The sequence below is a fragment of the Leptonychotes weddellii genome, chromosome 1 (genome assembly GCF_054177405.1).
Source record: "Leptonychotes weddellii isolate Sample4059 chromosome 1, ASM5417740v2, whole genome shotgun sequence".
Lineage (NCBI taxonomy): Eukaryota > Metazoa > Chordata > Mammalia > Carnivora > Phocidae > Leptonychotes > Leptonychotes weddellii.
Genome location: NC_138369.1, coordinates 81698616 through 81720123, shown reverse-complemented (window position 1 = coordinate 81720123; position 21508 = coordinate 81698616). Strand labels below are relative to the sequence as shown.

Genomic DNA, 21508 nt, shown 5'->3' with positions numbered 1-21508 from the left:
CACAGTAACCCCAGCTGCCTAGGAAGAAGGCTAAATATGGGCCTGAAAGTATTGTGCCTGAAAAGCTGTGACCCTGAGACTTCTTGTGAGACACATCATGATTAATGCCCTCTGTTGGAGATCCTTGTTGGCCCTTATGGGACCTGCACAACCACAGGCCTGGAAAATACAGGTCGTCAAACAGCGACACCATGTGGCTGTAAGATGCAACGACAATAGTGGGCCAATGAGACGCCAGGCCTTCCCTTCAGGTGTGTGGAAGTTGTATTTTTCTGCTAGGAATTTTTGGATCACTTAACCCCCATGAGTTTTTGAAAATGGTGTACAGGGACCCTATTTGTAGGTTCTGAATTTATTAAGCTGAGAAATAAAATATTGAGGTGATTTCCTTTTGTGAGGAAAAAAAGCAGTGATCGTATTTGTACATGGTGGAGCTGTTTTTACAGTTTTTATCTGTATTATCAAGATGCATGAAAATTAGGCTTGAAGACACCCAAACAAAAACCTTTCCATTTTATTAGTTCCTTTGAAAACTTGTCTATGGTTTCCCATCACCCCCTGGATAAAGTCCCAGGTCCTTAGCACACCTCCTTTGGCCTTCCTACTCTGCCTCTCCAGGGATGGAACGTATTACTCAGTTTCGTCAGGAAACCCTCAGTAAGTTCCATTATATTTTTTAAAGGCTTTGGGAGTTAGGTTTTAGGAGAGGGCAGATATGAGCTGTACCAAAGGGGCCCAGGTTTAATGACAAAAAATAATAAGGTTTACTGATTACTTGTGATCTAGGCATTATAATAATGTGCTTTGAAATTATTTAATTTGCACATGAAGTTTTCTCTAAATATCTTTCCTCCCTGTATTGCTGGGGAACTCCTACCGTTCAGAATCATTCGAGTATTCCTCTAAGTTTGCAGTTCTTGAGCTTGGCTGCCCACTGGAATCACTTGGGGAGTGGGGAGGGGAGAGACACTATTGACAAACTATTAACACCTGAGTCCCACCCTGGAGATAATGATTTAAGTCGTCTGGGGCTTGAGCACCAAGTTTTCACAGCTCCTCAGGTGATTCTAATATGCAGCGAGGGTTGAGACCCACAGGTCTAGGAAGACTAAAGTGACCCATTTGGATAATTCTTCTCTTTCCCTTCTGTGCCCTGCGCAAACTTCTCTGATTACGCCTATCACACTGATTTTAATTTCAGAGCGTATATTCATCCCCCTAACTAGACTTTAAGCATCTCCGGTCAGCCACCTCTGCATTTCTGGAGCCTCAAATAGGGCCTGACACTTCGTGGAGACTTGAAAATGTTGAACGGGGCGCCTGGGTGGCTCAGTCATTAAGCGTCTGCCTTGGGCTCAGGTCATGATCCCAGGGTCTTGGGATCGAGTCCCACACTGGGCTCCCTGCTCGGCAAGAAGCCTGCTTGTCCCTTTCCCATTCCCCCTGCTTGTGTTCCTGCTCTCGCTATCTCTCTGTCAAATAAATAAATAAAATCTTTAAAAAAAAAAAAGTGCGGAACGGAAGGGTAAAATGTCATCAACAAACACATACTGGGGTCCTCCAAATGCCAGGTGTTGCCGTGCTCAGCAAGGTCTGGAACCTAGAGAACAGGCTGACTAGTCCTGTAGCAAGGGCTCACAGTCACAGCCTGAGTATGTGTGTGGAGGGCAGTGTGCGGTGGCTACCTTGCCGGGGCCTCATTTTCACCTACGGCCTCAAATATGTATTTCTGCGGTCTTCCGGGCAAATGAGTTTCCAGGTGGCTGTTGACAGCACCTGCAAGGCCAGGGCTTGTCTTCAGTGCGACGGCGGTGCGCAGGCGCACACCGTGAGCTCGGCGCACTCTCGCCTACGTGACTGTAATTCCCGCCCCCACGGCGGAGCGAACCGGACGCGGGGCCGACCTAGACCCCTGGGTCCCCGCCCCGACCACCCGCCCGGAGGTGGGAGAAAACAGCTCCCGCGTTCGGAGGAGGAGCCGAGGCGGGCCCTCTCGCCGCGCTCCAGCTCGATTGGCTGGCCTCCCGCGGCGCCGTAACGGTCGCGGAGGCGGGGCCGGAGGGGGCTGAGTGGGGCCGGGCCGGGCGCGCTGGGGGAGGGAGGCCGCGGCCAAGGAAGGTGAGTGGAGCTGGGGTTCCGCTCCCTGAAGCATCCCCGGGACCGGACCGGCCTGGCCTGGTCCGAGAGAATGGTCAGAACGACCCTTGTCCGGGCGCCCAGAGAGCCCGCCGGTTAAAAATCCCTGTATAAGGGTTGCGGTCCTGGACAAACCCGGTTCGAGTCCTGGCTCCCCGGCCTTTGCCATCTTTGGCTGCTCATTTAACGTCTCAGCGCCTCCGTTTCTTCATGCGTAGCATACAGCTGGTAATTCTTGGCGTTAGGTGTGGGTTGAGAAGGTTAAACGAGGCCGTAAGCGTAAGACTTAGAATGATACCTGGCGCAGACTGGATTGCGGTTAAGTCCTGGGCGATTCCTCCGCATACAAGAGTCGACCAGAGCTCACCCGCTTTGCTTTTCAGTGTCAAGTTGTCTGAGAAGGTTGCTTGGCTAGAGAAGACTCGGAGCTAAAGGGGGATGGATACACGAAGGAGTAGGCGAGTAGCCCTTCCAACGGCTCTTTAGGCTCATTCCAGATTCGGAGGCCCGCTGACTTTCTGCGGAGTCTAAATAGATTCTGTGAAGAAAATCAATGAGGTGGAAATGTCAGAAGGCTGGGATCCGGCACCTAGAGACCGCACAGAAAGGGTTTCTACTACCACTTATTTTCCAACCATAATAATATTAAGCATTGTGCTGGCATCACCTACATTGGTTCCAATCCTCTGCATGAGTTTTTGCTTTCTGCATTGCCAGGTAGACTCCGGCCTCCCCCGCCACACCTTGAGGAAGAGGCGGCTGGCTGGGGTTTTGTCCGCAGCTTCTGCCTCAAAGGGGGAGAGGCGTGTTCTGGCCCTTTGTGTACCCTCTCCTGGGGCAGAGTGATTGGGTGGAGATGACTTCCAATCCTAACTCCCATTTCCTTATTTGCAGTAGATTCACTTCTTAAGAATTGAGCAGCACGCTGGCATGTTTTTGGAGTAGAGCTTTTGTATTAAATTGACAGAGACTTTGAAAGCATTGCTTGTTCCATTTATTGCAGTAATGTGAAATATATGCTTTTGAGATAGTTAATTACAGATTTTGATGTCTCAATTGAGAAAGAATCATTACAGGCCATGGTTTGTTATTTCCAGCTTTCCCCAAGAAAGTGGTGAAAAATAGTTACATTTATTGGGTGATGCTTGTTACCTGGGCTTCAGACCTATGAAGGGTAAGTTACCAGAGGACTCTTGGAAACCTGGACAGTGCCAGAAGATACAACATGCTTTGCTTCTCTGCATTTGGCTTTTTATGCCATTTACAAACCAACTTGTATCCTGCAACGCCTATTCCCATGGTCTTACTTTAGGTGTGTTATGGCACTGATTAAAGCTATAGCATCAGCTTTGGCCTTGGAAAACATTTGGTCTCTGCCTGTGACTCAAAGTTCCAGATCTGTGTCCTGTCACAGCTTATAGTGGGGGAAAATGCTGGTGCACACTATCAGCACATTAATTTCCCAGCATGGATCTCTGGAAAGGAGGGCTTGGTCACAGGTGGAATTGAGACAGTTTTTCTTCCTGCCTTTGCCTTTTGTGTTTAGTGGTATTTGTCTGAGAGTGCTTCATTTTAGTACCCTTGCAAATGAGAATAATCTACCTTTGTAGCCAGAAGTCAGAATTGATGATAGGTTATGATAAATCTGGACTCCCAGCTAAATGTTTCAACAAAGCAGGGAGAGGAAAGAAGAGAAGGGAGAAGACACATGGTGATGAGCGTTGAGTCCATCAGTGGTTACTTCAGTTGTTCCTACTTGAGTTCAGTGTTTACATAGATGCCTGCTCTGGGAGTGACACAAGACCATTCTTAGTAGGAAGTTGAACATTTTAAGATTTTGGTTTCTTTATCTTTTTGAAATCTAGATGAAGATCCAGTTTCGGACGTGAGACTCACTGGGTGATCATTTCATTGAGATCAACTTAAATGAACAGGTGAAAAGTGCAAGAGGAATGTGCTATGACTGAGGTATGTCTAATGTGATAGATAACTCTCTCTGGATGTTGGGAGGCCATGGAAAAGACCTATTATTTGTTGAATACTGTAATAGATACATTGCATATATTTCCTTCTGATCTCCTGATAATCCTATCAGGTAGATATTTTAAACTCAGGTAAGGAAACTGAAGCCCAGAGAGGTTAAGTAACTACATTAATTCACATAGTTGGTGGTCACCAACTCTAATCACCAACACTGTCCTGCTATGAGCCAGGCACTGTTCTATTTTTTTTCTATATTAACTCCTAATTTCCATAACACCCCTATGAGCCAAGTACTTTTACAATCCTCATTTTATGATAATGAGATCAGGGCACAGAGTCATTAGTATTTTCCTGGCTGTGTGGCAGAATCCACAATTCAAATCCAGTCAGCCTGGCTACAGAGCTATACCAGCTTTCCTTTGGTTAGGGTTTTCATTACTTTTGTTTTTATTATTTAATAAAAAATTTTTTATTATAAAATGAGTTTTTATTAAGTCAAACAGAAAAGAACACATGTACCAAATGTGTAGCTTAATGAATTATTATTTATTTATTTTTTTTAAAGATTTTATTTATTTATTTGAGAGAGAGAGAATGAGAGACAGAGAGCATGAGAGGAAGGAGGGTCAGAGGGAGAAGCAGACTCCCTGCCGAGCAGGGAGCCCGATGTGGGACTCGATCCCGGGACCCTAGGATCATGACCTGAGCCGAAGGCAGTTGCTTAACCAACTGAGCCACCCAGGCGCCCCTAGCTTAATAAATTATTAAAATAAGATGATACAACTCAGATCAGGGTGTAGAATCGTGCTCACCATGCTAGAGCCCCTCTATTGCTCCATGTCAATCACAGTTACTTCTGTACTCCCATTAGTAGCCATTCTTCTGACTTCTATAGTAATTGCTTCCTTGTGTTTGAGTTTTTTTTTTCATAAATGTATATTTCTAGACACTGTAGTGTAGCCTTGCTGATTAAAAAAATTTTTAAGAACTTTTTTTTTAAGATTTTATTTATTTTAGAGAGAGAGAACGAATGGGGAGAGGAGCAGAGAGGGAGGGAAAGGGAAAGAATCTCAAGCAGACTCCTGAGCGTGGAGCCTCATACTGGGCTCCATCTCATGACCCTGAGATCATGACCTAAGCTGAAACCAAGAGCAAGATGCTTAACCAACTGAGCCACCCAGTTCCCCCTTAAAAACTCTTTTAAAATATCTTTAAAAAATCTTTTAAAAGATCTGTAGTTTTCCAGGGTGCCTGGGTTGTGCAGTCAGTTGAGCATCTGACTCTTGGTTTTGGCTCAGGTCGTGATCTCAGGGTTACAAGATTGAGCCCCGCGTTTGGCTCCATACTCAGCCTGGAAAGTCTGCTTGAGACTTTCTCTCAAATAAATAAATCTTCTAAAAAAATCTGTAGGTTTTCTCTTTATTCCTTCCTTTCCCTTATAGTTTATCTGATGCAGAATCTGGGTTTGACTTATATATCCTATAGTCTGGATTTTGCTGATTATAAATTCATGTACAATTCAATACGTTCTGCCCTGGGTAACTCCTGCACATTGGTAGCTGGATCCAGGACTGGATCAGACTCAGATTCAAGTCCTTTGGCAGTTCTTTAAGCGGTGTTTCGCAAGACCATTGGAGGTGCCTATGTTTCTCTTTGTGATCTCAGCAACTCTTGATACTTCATGCCTGTATCTGTTCATTTAAGGTTGCAAAATAGTGGTATTTTAATTCTATCCTGGTTTTTTTTTTCTTATTAATTGGCATACTAGTCCCTTATTTATCATCTGGATACACAGCTGTACAATTCCTTTAGGACAGGCAGCATAAATGCTTGATTCTTTCCATTTATGTTCCTTATCTTCTGAAGACCATTCTTTTTAGAAAATCTAATGTCAGTATAAGGTCATGAACTTAAACATATTTGTTGGGTTTTAGTTCATTGCAATCATTATCATTATTGAAGCTCATGTTGTCTCATCTTTGCCCTGCGGGGAGCCTATTTAAGCCTGTTCTTTTGATATGACCCTTAATAGTCTGATAGCTTGTTATCTGATAGCTTGAATGCTCTGTCCCAAATCTGAAATCATCCATTTCTTCAAAAAAACTCTGGGTTGTTTTTTTTTTTTTAAGAGGGAAATTGCATTTCAGGGTCATAATCTGTATGCTAGGGATCCATAGTCATTGTTTGAGGCTTTTCAGTAGGCAGAGCTAGAATTCCTACATCTATTTATATAGAGACACACACACATTAAAGATTAAGTATCTCATGAGTGCATATAAATACTTCCAATACAGATTGAGACTATAGAGCTTTTATTTAATTTCTCTATTATATCTATAACCCCATTTTTTTTTTTTTTAAGATTTTTTATTGTTTGACAGCACAAGCAGAGGAGTGGGGGAGGGAAAAGCAGGCTCCCCACTGAGCAGGGAGCCCAATGCAGGGCTGGATCCCAGGGCCCCGGGATCATGACCTGAGCCGAAGGCAGATGCTGAACCATCCAGGTGCCCCTGTATATCATTTTGGTTACCCAATGCTCCTTTATTAGGTTCCTCAGGAAGGAATATCCCCTAAGTTCTTGTATGTGGATAAAAGCTTGTGTTCTTTATACTTGAAAGGCAGTTTTGCTGATATAAAGTCCTTGGTTCACACTTTTTTTCCTTGAGTTTCTTAAATATATTACTCTTTTTCTTCTGGTATAAAGCATTGATATCAAAGCCAGATGATAATCTAATATTTTTTCCCCTTATAAGTCGTTGTTCTTTTTTTCTAGATGACCAGAGAATTTTTTCTTTGAAGTCTAGTAATTTTATTAGGATGGGTCAGTATTCTCAAGTATGTGATATGCTCTTTCCATATGTAATTTCAAATGTATATATTTTTTCATTTCAGGAAAGTTTTATTTTTTAAACAGCTTTATTGAGATACAAGTGATCTACAATAAGCTGCACATATTTAAAGTGTACTATTTGATAAGTTTTGACATATATATATATGTCAAACCATCACACAATCAAGATTGGTCATATATCCATCACCCCAAAAATTCCCTTTTTCCCCTTTGTGGTCCATCTTTCCAGCCTCTTGTTCCCCTAGCCACCACTGATCTACTTATATTAGATTAGTTTTTGTTTTCTGTTTTCTAGAATTTTATATAAATGGAGTCATACAGTATGTAAATCTTTGGCTTCTTTTACTCAGTGTAAGTGTTGTCTGGTTCATATGTGTTGTTGCATATATCAATAGTTTATTCCTTTTTTTTGAAGGTTTATTCCTTTTTATTGCTGAGAGGTATTCCATTGTGTGCATATACTAGTTTGTGTATCCATTCAGCTTTGATGGACATTTGAGTTGTTTTCAGTTCCTGGCTATTACAGATAAATCTCTTAACTTTTATGTACAAGTCTTTGTGTGGTCATATGCTTTCATTTCTCTTGGGTAAATACCTAGGAATGGAATGGCTGGGTCTTAGGTGTATAGTTAACCTTTTAAAAGAACTGCCAAAGTGTTTTTCAAAGTGGTTGTCCTATTTTACATGACCATCAGCAGTGTATCTGAGTTCCAGTTCCTTCATGTTAAGAGTCTGTTTTTTTGGTTTGTCTCTTTTTTATCTCTTTGCTCTATTTTGTTTCTTAAATTCTACATGAGTGAAATCATATGGTATTTGTATTTCTCTGAGTGACTTATTTCACTTAGCATAATACCCACTAGGTTCATACATATTGTTTTATAGCCGAATAATATTCCATTGGATATATATTGCATCTTCTTTTTCCATTCGTCTATCAATGAACACTTGGGCTGCTTCAGTAGTTTGGCTATTGTAAATAATATTGCTATAAACTAAGGGTGCATGTATTCCTTTGAATTAGTGTTTTCATATTTTTTGGATAAATACTCAGTAGCATGATTACTGGATCATAGGGTGGTTCTATTTTTAATTTTCTGAGGAACCTCCATATCGTCTCACACAGTGACTGTACCAGTTTGCATTCCCACCAATGGTGCACAAGGGTTCCTTTTTCTCTACATCCTTGTCAGTACTTGAGTTTTTGATTTTAGCCATTCTGAGAGGTATGAGATAATATATCATTGTGGTTTTGGTTTGCATTTCCCTGATAATGAGTGATATTGAGCATGTTTTCATGTGCCTGTTGGCCATCTGTATGTCATCTTTGAAGAAATGTCTGTTTATGTCCTCTGCCCATTTTTAATTGGATTATTTGTTTTTTCGGTATCGGGTTGTATAAGGTCTTCAAATGTTTTGGATACTAACCCTTTATCAGATATGTCATTTGCAAATATCTTCTCTCATTCTGTAGGTTGCTTTTTAGTTTGGTTGGTTGTTTCCGTTGCTGTACAGAAGCTTTTTATTTTGATGTAGTCCCAATAGTTTATTTTTGCTTTTATTTCCCTTGCCTCAGGAGACCTATCTAGAAAGATATCACTACCATCAATGTCAGAGAAATTACTGCCTGTGTTCTCTTCTAGGATTTTTATGGTTTCAGGTCTGCATTTAGGTCTTTAATCCATTTTGAGTTTATTTTTGTGTATGGTGTAAGAAAGTAGTCCAGTTTCATTCTTTTACATGTAGCTGTCCAGTTTTCCCAACACCATTTATTTATTTATTTATTTTAAAGATTTTATTTATTTATCTGACAGAGCGACACAGCAAGAGAGGGAACACAAGCAGGGGGAGTGGGAGAGGGAGAAGCAGGCTTCCCGCTGAGCAGGGAGCCCGATGCGGGGCTCGATCCCAGGACCCTGGGATCATGACCTGAGCCGAAGGCAGACGTTTAATGACTGAGCCACCCAGGCTCCCCCCCAACGCCATTTATTGAAGAGACTGTTTTTCCCTTTGCATATTCTTTACTCCTTTGTTGAAAATTAACTGACCATATAATTGTGGGCTTATTTCTGGGTTTTCTTTTCTTTTTTTTTTAAGTAATCTCTACACCCAACATGGGGCTTGAACTCACAATCCCGAGATCAAGAGTCACGTGCTCTCCCAACTGAGTCAGCTAGGTACCCCTGTTTCTGGGTTTTCTATTCTGTTCTACTGATCTATGTGTTTGTTTTTGTTCCAGTACCATACTGTTTTTTTTTTTACTATAGTTTTTGTGATATAATTTGAAATATGGAATTGTGATACCTCTAGTTTTGTTTTTTCTTTTTCAAGATTGCTTTGGCTATTTAAAGTCTTTTGTGGTTCCATACAGATTTTAAGATTGTTCTAGTTCTGTGAAAAATGCTATTGGTGTTTTGATAGGGATTACATTAAATGTGTAGATTGCTTTAGGTAGCATAGACAAATTTTTTTTTTTTTTAAAGATTTTATTTATTTATTTGAGAGAGAGAATGAGACAGAGAGAGAGCACGAGATGGGGGAGGGTCAGAGGGAGAAGCAGACTCCCCGCCGAGCAGGGAGCCTGATGTGGGACTTGATCCCGGGACTCCAGGATCATGACCTGAGCCGAAGGCAGTCGCTTAACCAACTGAGCCACCCAGGCGCCCGGTAGCATAGACAATTTAACAATATTTGTTCTCCTAATCCATGAGCGTGGATTGTCTTTCCATTTCTTTGTGTTGTCTTAATTTCTTTCATCAGCGTTTTACAGTTTTCAGAGTACAGGTCTTTCATCTCCTGGTTAAGTTTATTTCTAGATATTTTATTATTTTTTGGTGCAATTGTAAATAGGATTGTTTCTTTTTAAAGATTTATTTATTTGAGAAAGAGAGAGAGAGCACACGTGTGCGAGTGAGAGAGAGCACATGGTGTGGGGAGGGGCAGAGGAAGAGGGAGAGAAAGAATCCCAAGCAGACTCTCAGCTGAGCGGAGCCGGATGCAGGGCTCCATCACTCCATCTCATAACCGTGAGATCATGACTTAAGGTGAAATCAAGAGTTGGATCCTTAACCGACTGAGCCACCCAGGTGCCCTGGGATTGTTTTCTTAATTTCTTTTTCTGCTGCTTCATTATTAGTGTATAGAAATACAACAGATTTCTCTACAGTGATTTTGTATCCTGCGACTACTGAATTCATTTATCAGTTCTAGTAGTTTTGGGGTGGAGTCTTTAGGGTTTTCTAGAGATAGTATCATGTCATCTGCAAATAATAAAAGTTTTACTTCTTCCTTACCATTTTGGATGCTTTTAATTTCTTTTTGTTTTTAGATTGCTGTGGCTAGGACTTCCAGTACCATGTTGAATAAAAGCGGTGAGAGTGGATATCCTTGTCCTCTTCCTGACCTTAGAGGAAAAGCTCTCAGTTTTTCCCCATTGAGTATGAAGTTAGCTATGGATTTTTCATATATAGCCTTTATTATGTTGAGGCATTTTTCCTCTAAACCTACTTTGTTGAGGGTTTTTATCATGAATGGATGTTGTACTTTGTCAAATGCTTTTAATTTATCCATTGAAATGATCATATGGTTTTTATCCTTTCTCTTGTTGCTGTGATGTATCACATTGATTGATTTGTGAATATTGAACTAACCTTGCATCCCAGGAATAAATCCCACTTGATTTTGGTGAATGATTTTTTTAATGTATTGCTAGATTCAGTTTGTCAGTATTTTGTTGAGGATTTTTGCATCTATGTTCGTCGGAGATATCAGCCTGTAGCTCTCTTTTTTTGTAGTCTTTTTTTTTTAATTAAAAAAACTTTTTTTTTTAAGATTTTAGAGGGAAGAGCAAGAGAGGGAAGACAAGCAGGGGGAGTGGGAGAGAGAGAAGCAGTCTTCCCACTGAGCAGGGAGCCTGATGCGGGCCTCAATCCCAGGACCCTGGGATCATGACCTGAGCCGAAGGCAGATGCTTAATGACTGAGCCACCCAGGTGCGCTGTAGAGTCTTTACCTGGTTTTGGTATCAGGGCCTCATAGAATGAGGCCATTGTTTGTTACTAACTGGCCTCATAGAATGAATTTGGAAGTTTACTTTCCTCTTCTATTTTTTATTTTTATTTTTTTAAAGATTTTATTTATTTATTTGACAGAGAGACACAGTGAGAGAGGGAACACAAGCAGAGGGAGTGGGAGAGGGAGAAACAGGCTTCCTGCGGAGCAGGGAGCCCAATGTGGGGCTTGATCCCAGGACCCTGGGACCATGACCTGAGCCGAAGGCAGACGCTTAACGACTGAGCCACCCAGGCACCCCTCCTCTTCTATTTTTTAGAAAAGTTTGAGAAGAATAGTTATTAACTCTCTTTAAATGTTTGGTAGAATTCCCCTATGAAGTGGTCTGGTTGTGGGCTTTATTTTTTTGGGAGTTTTTTTTTGTTTGTTGGGAGTGTTTTTTTCTAGCTCCTTTAGGTGTAAGGTTAGGTTGTTTGAGATTTTTCTTGCTTCTTGAGATTGGCCTGTATTGCTATAAACTCTCTTAGAAGAGATGATTTTGCTGCATCTCAAAGATTTTGGACCATTGTGATTTCATTTTTCGTTTGTTTTCATGTAATTTTTATTTCTTCTTTGATTTCTTGGTTGACCCATTCATTGTTTAGTAGCATGTTATTTAACCTCCATGTATTTGTGCTCCAGATTTTTTCTTGTAGTTGATTTCTAGTTTTATAGTGTTGTGGTCAGAGAAGATGCATAATATGACTTCGATCTTTTTGAGTTTGTTGAGACTTGTTTTGTGGCTTAATATGTGATATGTTCTGCTCATGTTCCATGTGCACTTGAAAAGAATGTGTAATCTGCTGTTTGTGGATGGGATGTTCTTAATATATCTGTTAGACCCATCTAGTCCAGTGCGTCATTCAAAGGCACTGTTTCCTTGTTGATTTTCTGTTTGGATGATCTGTCCATTGTTGTAAGTGGGGTGTTAAAGTCCCCTGCTATTATTGTATTATTATCAATTACTTCCATTGTTTGTTACTGTCTTATGTATTTGGGTGCTCCCATGTTAGCTGCATAAATATTTACAATTGTTATATCCTCTTATTATATTGTTCCCTTTTTTATTATACACTCCTTTGTCTGTTGTTACCGTTTTTGTTTTAAGGCCTCTTTTGTCCAGGGGCACCTGGGTGGCTCAGTCAGTTAAATGTCTGCCTTCAGCTTGGTCATGATTCCGGAGTGCCGGGATTGAGCCACGCATTGGGCTCCCTGCTCAGCGGGGAGTCTGCTTCTCCCTCTGCCCCTCACCCCACTCGTGTTCTCTCTCTCAAATAAATAAATAAAATCTTTAAAAAAATGTGTTAAAATATATTTTGTCCAGTAGAAGTATTGCTACCCCAGCTTCCCCATGCCCTCACTTTCAATCTGCAGGTGTCTTTACATCTGAAATGAGTCTTTTATAGGCAGCATACAGTTGGGTCTTGGTTTTTGTTTTTTTTAAATCCACTCTGTCACCGTATGTGTTTTGATTTGAGCACTTAGTCTATTTGCATTCAAAATATTTCTTGATAGGTATGTATTGCCATTTTGTTACTTGTTTTGTGGTTGTTTTTGTAGTTTTTCTCTGATCTTCTCTTGTTCTCTTTCATAGTTTGTTGACTTTCTTTAATGATATACTTGGCTTTCTATCTCTTTATCCTTTGCATATTTATTACTGGTTTCTGATTTGTGGTTACTGTTATGTTTGTATATAACATCATCTGCATCTAACAGTCTATGATAGGTTTGCGGTCACAAGTTTGAACCCATTTTTTACTTTTGTCCTCTCCACATTTTAGGTATATGGTGTTATATTTTATATCCTTCTATTTTATGAATCCCTTGCATGATTTTTACAGAAATACTTATTTTTACTGCTTTTATATTTTTTACTTTTCATATTCTCACTTATGGTCCTTTCCATTCATTTAATATTTCTTATAGGGCTGGCTTAATGGTCATGAATTCCTTTAGTTTTTTTGTTTGAGAAAGTCTTTATTTCTCCTTCTTTTGTGAATGATAGCCTTGCTGGATAGAGTATTCTTGGCTGCAGGTTTTTCTCTACTAGCACTTTGAATGTATCATGTCACTCTCTTCTGGCCTGCACAGCTTCTGCTGAAAAATTTGCTGATAGCCTTATACTTACATGTAAGTGTCTTCTTTTCTTTTATTGCTTTTAATTTTTTTTCTTTATCACTACTTTTTGCCATTTTAATGATGTGTTTTGTTGTGGACCTCCTTGGGTTGAATTTTTTGGGGAATCTCTGTGCCTTCTGGATCTAGATATCTGTTTCTTCCTTAGATTAGGAAAGTTTTCAGCTATTATTTTTTCAAATAAATTTCTGCCCCCTTTTCTATCTCTTCTTTTGAGATTCCTGTAATGCAAATGTTATTATGCTTGATGGAGTCACTGAGTTCTCTGAGTATATTCTCAATTTGCATATTTTGTTTGCTCAGCTTGGTTACTTTTCATTACTGTCTTCCCGGTCATTAATTTGTTCCTCTGCTTTCTCCAGCCTGCTATTTATTCCATGTAGTGTATTTCTAATTTGATTTGTTGTGTTCTTCATCTCTGATTGGTTGTTTTTTTTTTTTTTTTATCTTTTTGTTAAGGTCCTCACTAATGTCCTCCACTCTTTTCTCAAATCCAGTGAGTATCTTCATTACTTTAAATTCTCCATCAGGCATATTACTTGTATCCATTTCACTTAGGTCTTTTGTTGGTGTTTGGTCCTGTTCTTTCATTTGGGACATATTTTCTGTCTTCTCATTTTGTCTAACTCTCTGTGTTTGTTTCTTTGTGTTTGGAGTCAGCTATGTCTCTTGCTTTTGATGGTAATAGTCTTTTGAAGAAGAGGCCCTGTAGCTCCCTGCAGTGTGGTGTCCCCTGTTCCCTAGGACCTGGTGCTTCAGGGAGTGTCCCCTGTGTGTGTTGCTTGTGCTCTGCTGTTGAGTCCTGGTTGAAAAACTGAAGGTTTTTCCTTCAGTCCAGTTGTCTTTAGAGGTTCTCTTTGCTTGTTGTGGGAAGTGTTTGGTCCCCTGCCGAGTGGGCTGTGTTTTAACAAAGTGTGTTGTAGTCAGTCTATGAAATGAGTCCTGCCACTGCTGCTGCTGCTGTAGCTGAGATCCTACAAAACCCGTGGATTAGGAGATGTGGTGCTGGCGAGGTTTGCGCTGGTGTTCTTGGGAGGAGGCCTGCAAGACTGGGACTGAGGCAAGCATGACTGGGAAGGGTGGGTCCACTGAAGTGTGGTATGGGGAGATGGGGCTGGTGTAAGCAAGTGAGTGTTGGTATCTGTGATGTTTTTGCTGAAAAATTAGCTGATAGCCTTATGGGGTCTCCCTTGTATGTAACTGTTTCTTTTTGGTGTTTTAAAAATTCTCTCTTTATCATTACTTTTGCTGTTTGACCTGTTATGTGTTTGATGGTGGAACTCCTTGGGTTAACTTCATTAGGGCCTTTGTGTCCTTCCTGGACCAGGGTGTCTGTTTCCTTCCCCAAACTGGGGAGGTTTTCAGCTATTATTTCTTCTAGTAAGTTTTCTGCCTCTTTCTCTCTCTCTTCTCCTTCAGGGATCTCTATTATGTGAATGTTATTATGCTTGATTATGTTGCAGAGTTCCCTCCTCTATTCTCATTTTTTTTTTTTTTAAGATTTTTTTATTTATTTGAGAGAGAGAATGAGAGAGAGAGAGCACATGAGAGGGGGGAGGGTCAGAGGGAGAAGCAGGCTCCCTGCTGAGCAGGGAGCCCGATGCGGAACTCGATCCCGGGACTCCAGGATCATGACCTGAGCCGAAGGCAGTCGCTTAACCAACTGAGCCACCCAGGCGCCCCTCTATTCTCATTTTTTATTATTCTTTTTTCTTTTTGCTGTACAGTTTGGTTGCTTTGTATTTCTCTGTCTTCCAGATAGCTAATTTGTTCTTCTGTGTCTTTTAATCTACTACTGATTACTTCTAGTATATTTTTCATTTCTATTATTGAATTCTATAGCTCTTACTGGTTATTTTTTTAATATATGTATATATTTTATAAAATATTTATGCATATACTTTATATTTAGTGTCTCTGTTGACATTCTCACCTAGTTCATTCACTCTTTTCTCAAGTCTAGTAATTATCTTTATGACTATTACCTTTGAAGTCTTTACCAGGCATATTGCTTATCTCTCTTTCATTTATCTTTTTTACTGTGATTTTGTCTTGTTCTTTCATTTGGGACATATTTCTCTGTTTCCTCATTTTGTCTCTCTATATTTGTTTCTAAGTATTAGGTAGGTCAGCTACATCTCCTGGTCTTGAAAGTAGTGGCCTTGTGTAGAAGAGATCCAGTGGTGCTGTATAATGCAAATCCGCCCTGGTCACTAGAACCAGGCACTCCAAGGATGTCCCCTGTGTAGGCTTAGTGCACCCTTCTGTTGCGGCTGAGCTGCTGCTGTTGTGGGTATGCTGGTGGGTGGGGCTGGCTTCCAGCCTGACTGGCTGCAGTGACTTGATTTGCCTGATAAAGGTGTACTGGGCAGTTTGCTTCCTGCAATGTTGAAAGGCCCACCTGCTGCCTGTGTGTTCACTGGTAGGTGGGTTGGCATTCAGCCTAGCTAGCTGTCTACAATTAACATCTGCCATACCTGCAGGCACAGTGAAGGGCAGGACTTGCTCTCTGCACAGCCAGCTTAGAGGCTCAGTTGCAGGAACTGTGGGCACGCTGGTGGGGGGGTTATTTCCTCCCCTTCCAAAGGCAGGAATTACTTTGGAGTGGTACATTGTTGGTAGAGTTTCCTTCCAGGTGTGGCAGGGCAGGAGCTGTTTTGGAGGGATGGCTGCCAAGGTGGGCAGGTTGGGTGGGGTGGTCTGCAGGAGAATGTGGGGGGCGTAGTACTCAACAAGGTAAATGGAGAGTGTTAGAACTGGCTCTCAGAAACATCTTGCTATCTAGGCTGCAGGAGGCAAGGAAAAATGGCACCTGCCATCGCTTTTGTTGCCAGAGAAATCTTTGGCCCCTCTAGTACATATTCTAAGATTAGTCAATAAATCTCTTTCATGAATACCCCCAGGTGCTTTTCAAGCTATTGCTTCTGTGCTGTGTCTCTGAGTTATTTAGTATGTTGACTCTTTAAGGGCAGGGATTCGGTTTCCTGTCACCCTCTGGCTCTCCTGGAGTTAAGCCTGCTGATTTTTAAAGTTCCTAGAGTTAAGCCCTGGTGGTCTTCAAAGTCAGATTTTTTTTTTTTATTTATTTGAGGAAGAGAGAGAGTGCGAGCATGAGCAGGGGGCGGGGAAGGGCTGAGGGAGAGGGACAAACAGACTCCATGCTGAGCACAGAACTGGATGCAGGGCTCCTTCCCAGGACTCTGGGATCATGACCTGAGCTGAAGGCAGACACTTTTTTTTTCTTTTTATTAACATATTTTTATTTGTTTCAGGGGTACAGGTCTGTGATTCATCAGTCTTACACAGTTCACAGTGCTCACCATAGCACATACCCTCCCCAATGTCCATCACCCAGCCACCCCATCCCTCCCTACCCCCCTCCACTCCAGCAACCCTCAGTTTGTTTCCTGAGATTAAGAGTCTCTTGTGGTTTGTCTCCCTCTCTGGTTTTGTCTTTTCATTTTTCTCTCCCTTCCCCTATGATCCTCTGCCTTGTTTCCCAAATTCCACATATCAATGAGATCATATGATAATTGTCTTTCTCTGATTGGCTTATTTCGCTTAGCATAATACCCTCTAGTTCCATCCACGTCATTGCAAATGGCAAGGTTTCATTTTTTGATGGCTGCATAATATTCTATTGTGTATGTGTGTGTGTATATATATATGTATACACACACACACACACACACACGCACACATACCACATCTTCTTTATCCATTCATCTGTTGATGGACATCTAGGCTCTTTCCATAGTTTGGCTCTTGTGGACATTGCTGCTATAAACATTGGGGTGCATGTGCCCCTTCGGATCACTACATTTGTATCTTTGGGGTAAATACCCAGTAGTGCAATTGCTGGGTCATATGGTAGCTCTATTTTCAACTTTTTGAAGAACCTCCGTACTGTTTTCCAGAGTGGCTGCACCAGCTTGCATTCCCACCCACAGTGTAGGAGGGTTCCCTTTTCTCCGCATCCTCGCCAATATCTATCGTTTCCTGACTTGTTAATTTTTAGCCATTCTGACTGCTGTGAGGTGGTATCTCATTGAGGTTTTGATTTGTATTTCCCTGATTGAAGGCAGACACGTAACCGACTGAGCCACCCAGGTGCCCCTCAAAGCCAGATGTTAAGCCGATTTGTCTTCCCAGTGTTCCCAGTTCCAGGGGGTTAACTGGTGTGGAGTCTGATCCTCTTCTTCATGCTTGTGATATCCCTTCTGTTTGTGGTTAGTTGACCAGGGGGTTGGTTCCCAACTGCATCTCTGCCCTTTCTACCCTTTTCTGTGTGGCTTTCTCTCTGTGACTAGCTGTGGAAGATCTGTTCTGTCAGTCTTCAGATCATTTTCAGAGTTAGTTGCATAGCTGTAGTTGTTGTCTCAGTGTGTCTGTGGGACAAGGTGAACTCAGGATCCTCCTACTCTACCATCTTCTTTCACACTTCCAGGCATGGTTCTGCAGGCTCACTCTTTATTGGTGCATTTAAAACAGAAGAGAGGGAATGTAAAGTGTGGAAGAAAAAAACAAAGTGGTTCAAATGTTCACTTATCAAAATCAGCCAAGATCTCTAAAACAAAGGAGCCTCAGTTGGGGGAGGTGGCCTGGCTCTTTATCTAGTCTTGTGGTTGGCACTATGTTTATTGGAGAGAGCCGTCTTTGAAATGGATGCTTCTTTGAAATGGATCCCTTCACAATCAAAGCTTAAGTCAGGCACTTGCATTACAAAAAAGAAAAATAACTGTTAGAACTTAAACTATAACCATCTTAACCATTGTTTAAGTGTACAGTTAGTTCAGTGATATTACATACATTCATAATGTGCTACCATCACCCACATCCATCTACAGAACTTTTTTTTTTTTTTTTTAAGATTTATTTATTTATTTTAAGCAATCTCTACACCCAGTGGTGGGGCTCATACAATCCCAAGATCAAGAGTCACATGCTTTTCCAGCTGGGCCAGCCAGGCACCCCAGAACTCTTTTCATCTTGTAAAACTGAAACTCTAAACCCATTAGACATTAAGTCTCCTGTCCCCCAAGGCCCTGCCCTGGCTACTACCATTCTGTTTTCAGTTGCTATGATTTTGATTGCTCTAGTAATGTAAATGGAATCATTTAGCATTTGTCTTTTTGTGACTAATGTCCTCTTGGTTCACTCATGTCGCAACATATGTCAAAATTTCCTTCCTATTTAAAGCTGAATAATATTCCATTGTATGGCTAGATCATATTTTGCTTATCCATTCTTCTGTTGATGAACACTTGGGTTTCTTACACATTTTTGCTATTGTGAATAATGCTGCTGTGAACATGGAAATACAAATATCTTTTTGAGACCATGCTTTTAATTCTTTCGAGTATATACCCACAAGTAGAATTACTGGATCATATGATAATTCTTTTTGATTTTTTTTGAAGAACTACCATACTGTTTTTCACAGTGGCTGTACCATTTTACATTCTCACCAATAGTGCACAAAGGTTCTAGTTTCTCCACATTCTTGCCAATACGTGGTACTTCTTTGTTTTTTTGATAGTATCCTAATGGATGTGAGGTGGTATCTCATCGTAGTTTTGATTTGCATTTATCTAATAGGTAGTGAAGTTGAATATCTTTTCAGGTGTTTATTGGCCATTTGTATGTCAAGTTCTTTGTCCATTTTTTAGTCAGATTTTTTTTTTATTGTTCAGTGTTAGGAGTTCTCCGTATATTATGGATATTAATTCCTTAGCACATATATGATTTGCAATATTTTCTCCCATTCAGTGGATTGCCTTTTTACTCTTTTGATGCACCGAAGTTTTAATTTTTGTGAAGTCCAGTTTGTTTTTTCTTTTGTTTCCTGTGCCTTTTGTGTCATATCCAAGAAATCACAGCCAAATCCAGTGTCATGGAACTTTTACCCTATATTTTCTTCTAAGAGTTTTATGGTTTCAGCTCTTATGTTTAGGTCTTTGATCCATTTTTAGTTAATATTGTATATGGTGTTAGGTAAGGGTCCAACTTCATTCTTTTGCATGTGGATGTCCAGTTTTACCAGAACCATTTGTTGAAGACACTACTTTCTCCATTGAATGATTTTGGCATTTTTGTTGAAAATCTTTTCGGGGTGCCTGGGTGGCTCAGTAGGTTAAGCCTCCAGCTCTTGGTTTTGGCACAGATTTCACATGATCATGGGTCATGATCTCCTGGGTTCTGAGACCCAGCCCTATGTTGAGCTTCCTGCTCAGCAGGGAGTCAGTCTGCTTCAGGATTCTCTCCCTCTGCCCCTCCCCACACTTGCTCTCACTCTCTCTCTCTCTCTAAAATAAAGAAATCTTAAAAACAACAACAACAACAGCAAAGTTTTGACAATATATGTGGGGGATTATTTCTGGCTTCTCTATTATACTCCATTGGTTTATATGTCTGTCTTGATGCCAGTACCACACTTTTGATTTCTGTAGCTTTACAGTGAGTTTTGAAATCAGAAAGTGTAAGTCCTCCAGGTTTGTTCTTTTTCAAGACTGTCTTGGCCATTTGTGTGGTCCCTTGAGACTAGAATGATTTTTATTTCTTCAAAAAATGTCATTGGGATTTTGATGGGGATTGCATTGGTTGTGTAGACTGCTTTGGGCACTATTGACATCTTAACATTAAGTCTTCCAATCCATGAGCATAGGATGTTTTTCCATTTATTTGTCTTTTTAATTTCTTTGATCAATATTTTGCAGTTTTGATTGTACAGGTCTTTGACCTCCTTAATTAAATTTAAGTATTTTATTTCTTTTGATGCTATTTTAAGTGGAATTGTGTTCTTAATTTCCCTTTATTGTTAGTGTATAGACATGCAGCTGATTTTTGTGTGTTGACCTTATATCCTAGTACTTTGTTGAATTCATTTATTCTAACAGGTTTTTGGTTTTTTTGGTGGACTCTTTAGGGTGTTCTGCATATAAGATTATATTACCCTCAAATGGGTAATTTTACTTCTTCCTTTTCAATTTGGATGCCTTTTTCTAGATTTCCCTTTCTAGATTAATTGCTTTGGCTAGACCTTCCAGTACTATATGAAATAGAAGTGGTGAATGTGGACATCCTTGCTTTGTTTCTGATATTGGAGGAAAAACTTTCAATCTTTCACCATTACGTATGATGTTCACTTTATGTTTTCATATGTGGCTTTTATTATGTTAAGGTAGTTTTTTTCTTTGTAAAGATTTTATTTATTTTAGACAGAGTGTGTGCGTGTAAGTATGGGGAGGGGCAGAGGGAGAGAATGTCAAGTAGACTAACCACTGAGTGTGGAGCCTGACAGGGGCCTCAGTCTCACAACCCTGAGATCATGACCTGAGTTGAGTTGGATGCTCAACTGACTGAGCCACCCAGGGGCCCCAAGGTAGATTTTTTCTTTTCCTAGGTTGTTGAGTGTTTTTTTATCATGAAAGGGTGTTCAATTTGGTCAGATGCTTTTTCTGTATCAGTTGAGAAGATCATGTGGTTTTTATCCCTCATTCCATTAATGTAGTCCATTACATTGATTGCTTTTCATAGGTTGAGCTATTCTTACATTCCAGGAATAACTCCTGTTTGATTGTGGTGTATAATCCTCTTAATATGCTGCTGAATTTGGTTTACTAGTATTTTGTTGAGGATATTTGCATCACTGTTGATAAGGAATGTTGGTTTTTAGTTTTCTTGTATTATCTTTGTCTGACTTTGGTATTAGAGTAATGCTGGGCTTAAAGAATGAATTAGGAAGTATTCCCTTCTCTTCAAGTTTGGGAAAAGTTAGAGAATAATTGGTATTAGTTCTTTAAATGGTAGACTCCTCAGTGAAGCCATCAGTTCCACTAATTCAATCTTCTTATGAGTTATAGGTCTGTTCAGGTTTTCTCTTTCTTTGTATTGCTCTCTTAAAATTTTTATTTTAATGTCCCCACTTTCATTTTTGATTTTAATAATTTGAGTCTTCTTTCCTTTTTTTCTGTCCATTTAGCTAAAGATTTGTCTATTCTGATTTTTTTCAAATAACTTTTTATTTCAGATTTCCCTCTATTGCTTTCCTTTATTTCCTTTATCTCTGTTCTTATCTTTATTATTTCCTTTCTTTTGCTAGCTTTTGTTCTTTTTCTAGTTCCTTAAGTTGTAAAGTTAGGTTGTTAATTTGAAATGTTCTTTTTATTTATTTACTTTTTTTTTTGAAAATAAATTTTTTTATTATGTTAATCACCATACATTACATCATTAGTTTTTGATGTAGTGTTCCATGATTCATTGTGCATAACACCCAGTGCTCCATGCAGAACGTGCCATCTTTAATACCCATCACCAGGCTAACCTATCCTCCCACCCCCCTCCCCTCTAGAACCCT

General features: G+C 40.3%; 1 protein-coding gene across 5 annotated transcripts in view; it reads left to right on the top strand.

Moving 5' to 3' along the window:
- The window catches only part of CEP70 (centrosomal protein 70), a 101588-nt gene that overhangs the window by 8912 nt on the left and 71168 nt on the right, over positions 1-21508 (top strand). For 2 of the 5 annotated variants that reach the window (XM_081827004.1, XM_081826986.1), the window contains exons 1-2: positions 1485-2118; positions 4002-4104. The gene's annotated coding sequence lies outside the window, so the exon portion shown is untranslated. Of the gene's footprint in view, positions 1-1484; positions 2119-2198; positions 2365-3233; positions 3311-4001; positions 4105-21508 lie in introns of those variants that run through there. The other 3 variants (XM_081826987.1, XM_081826995.1, XM_081826981.1) reach the window with 3 other exon arrangements.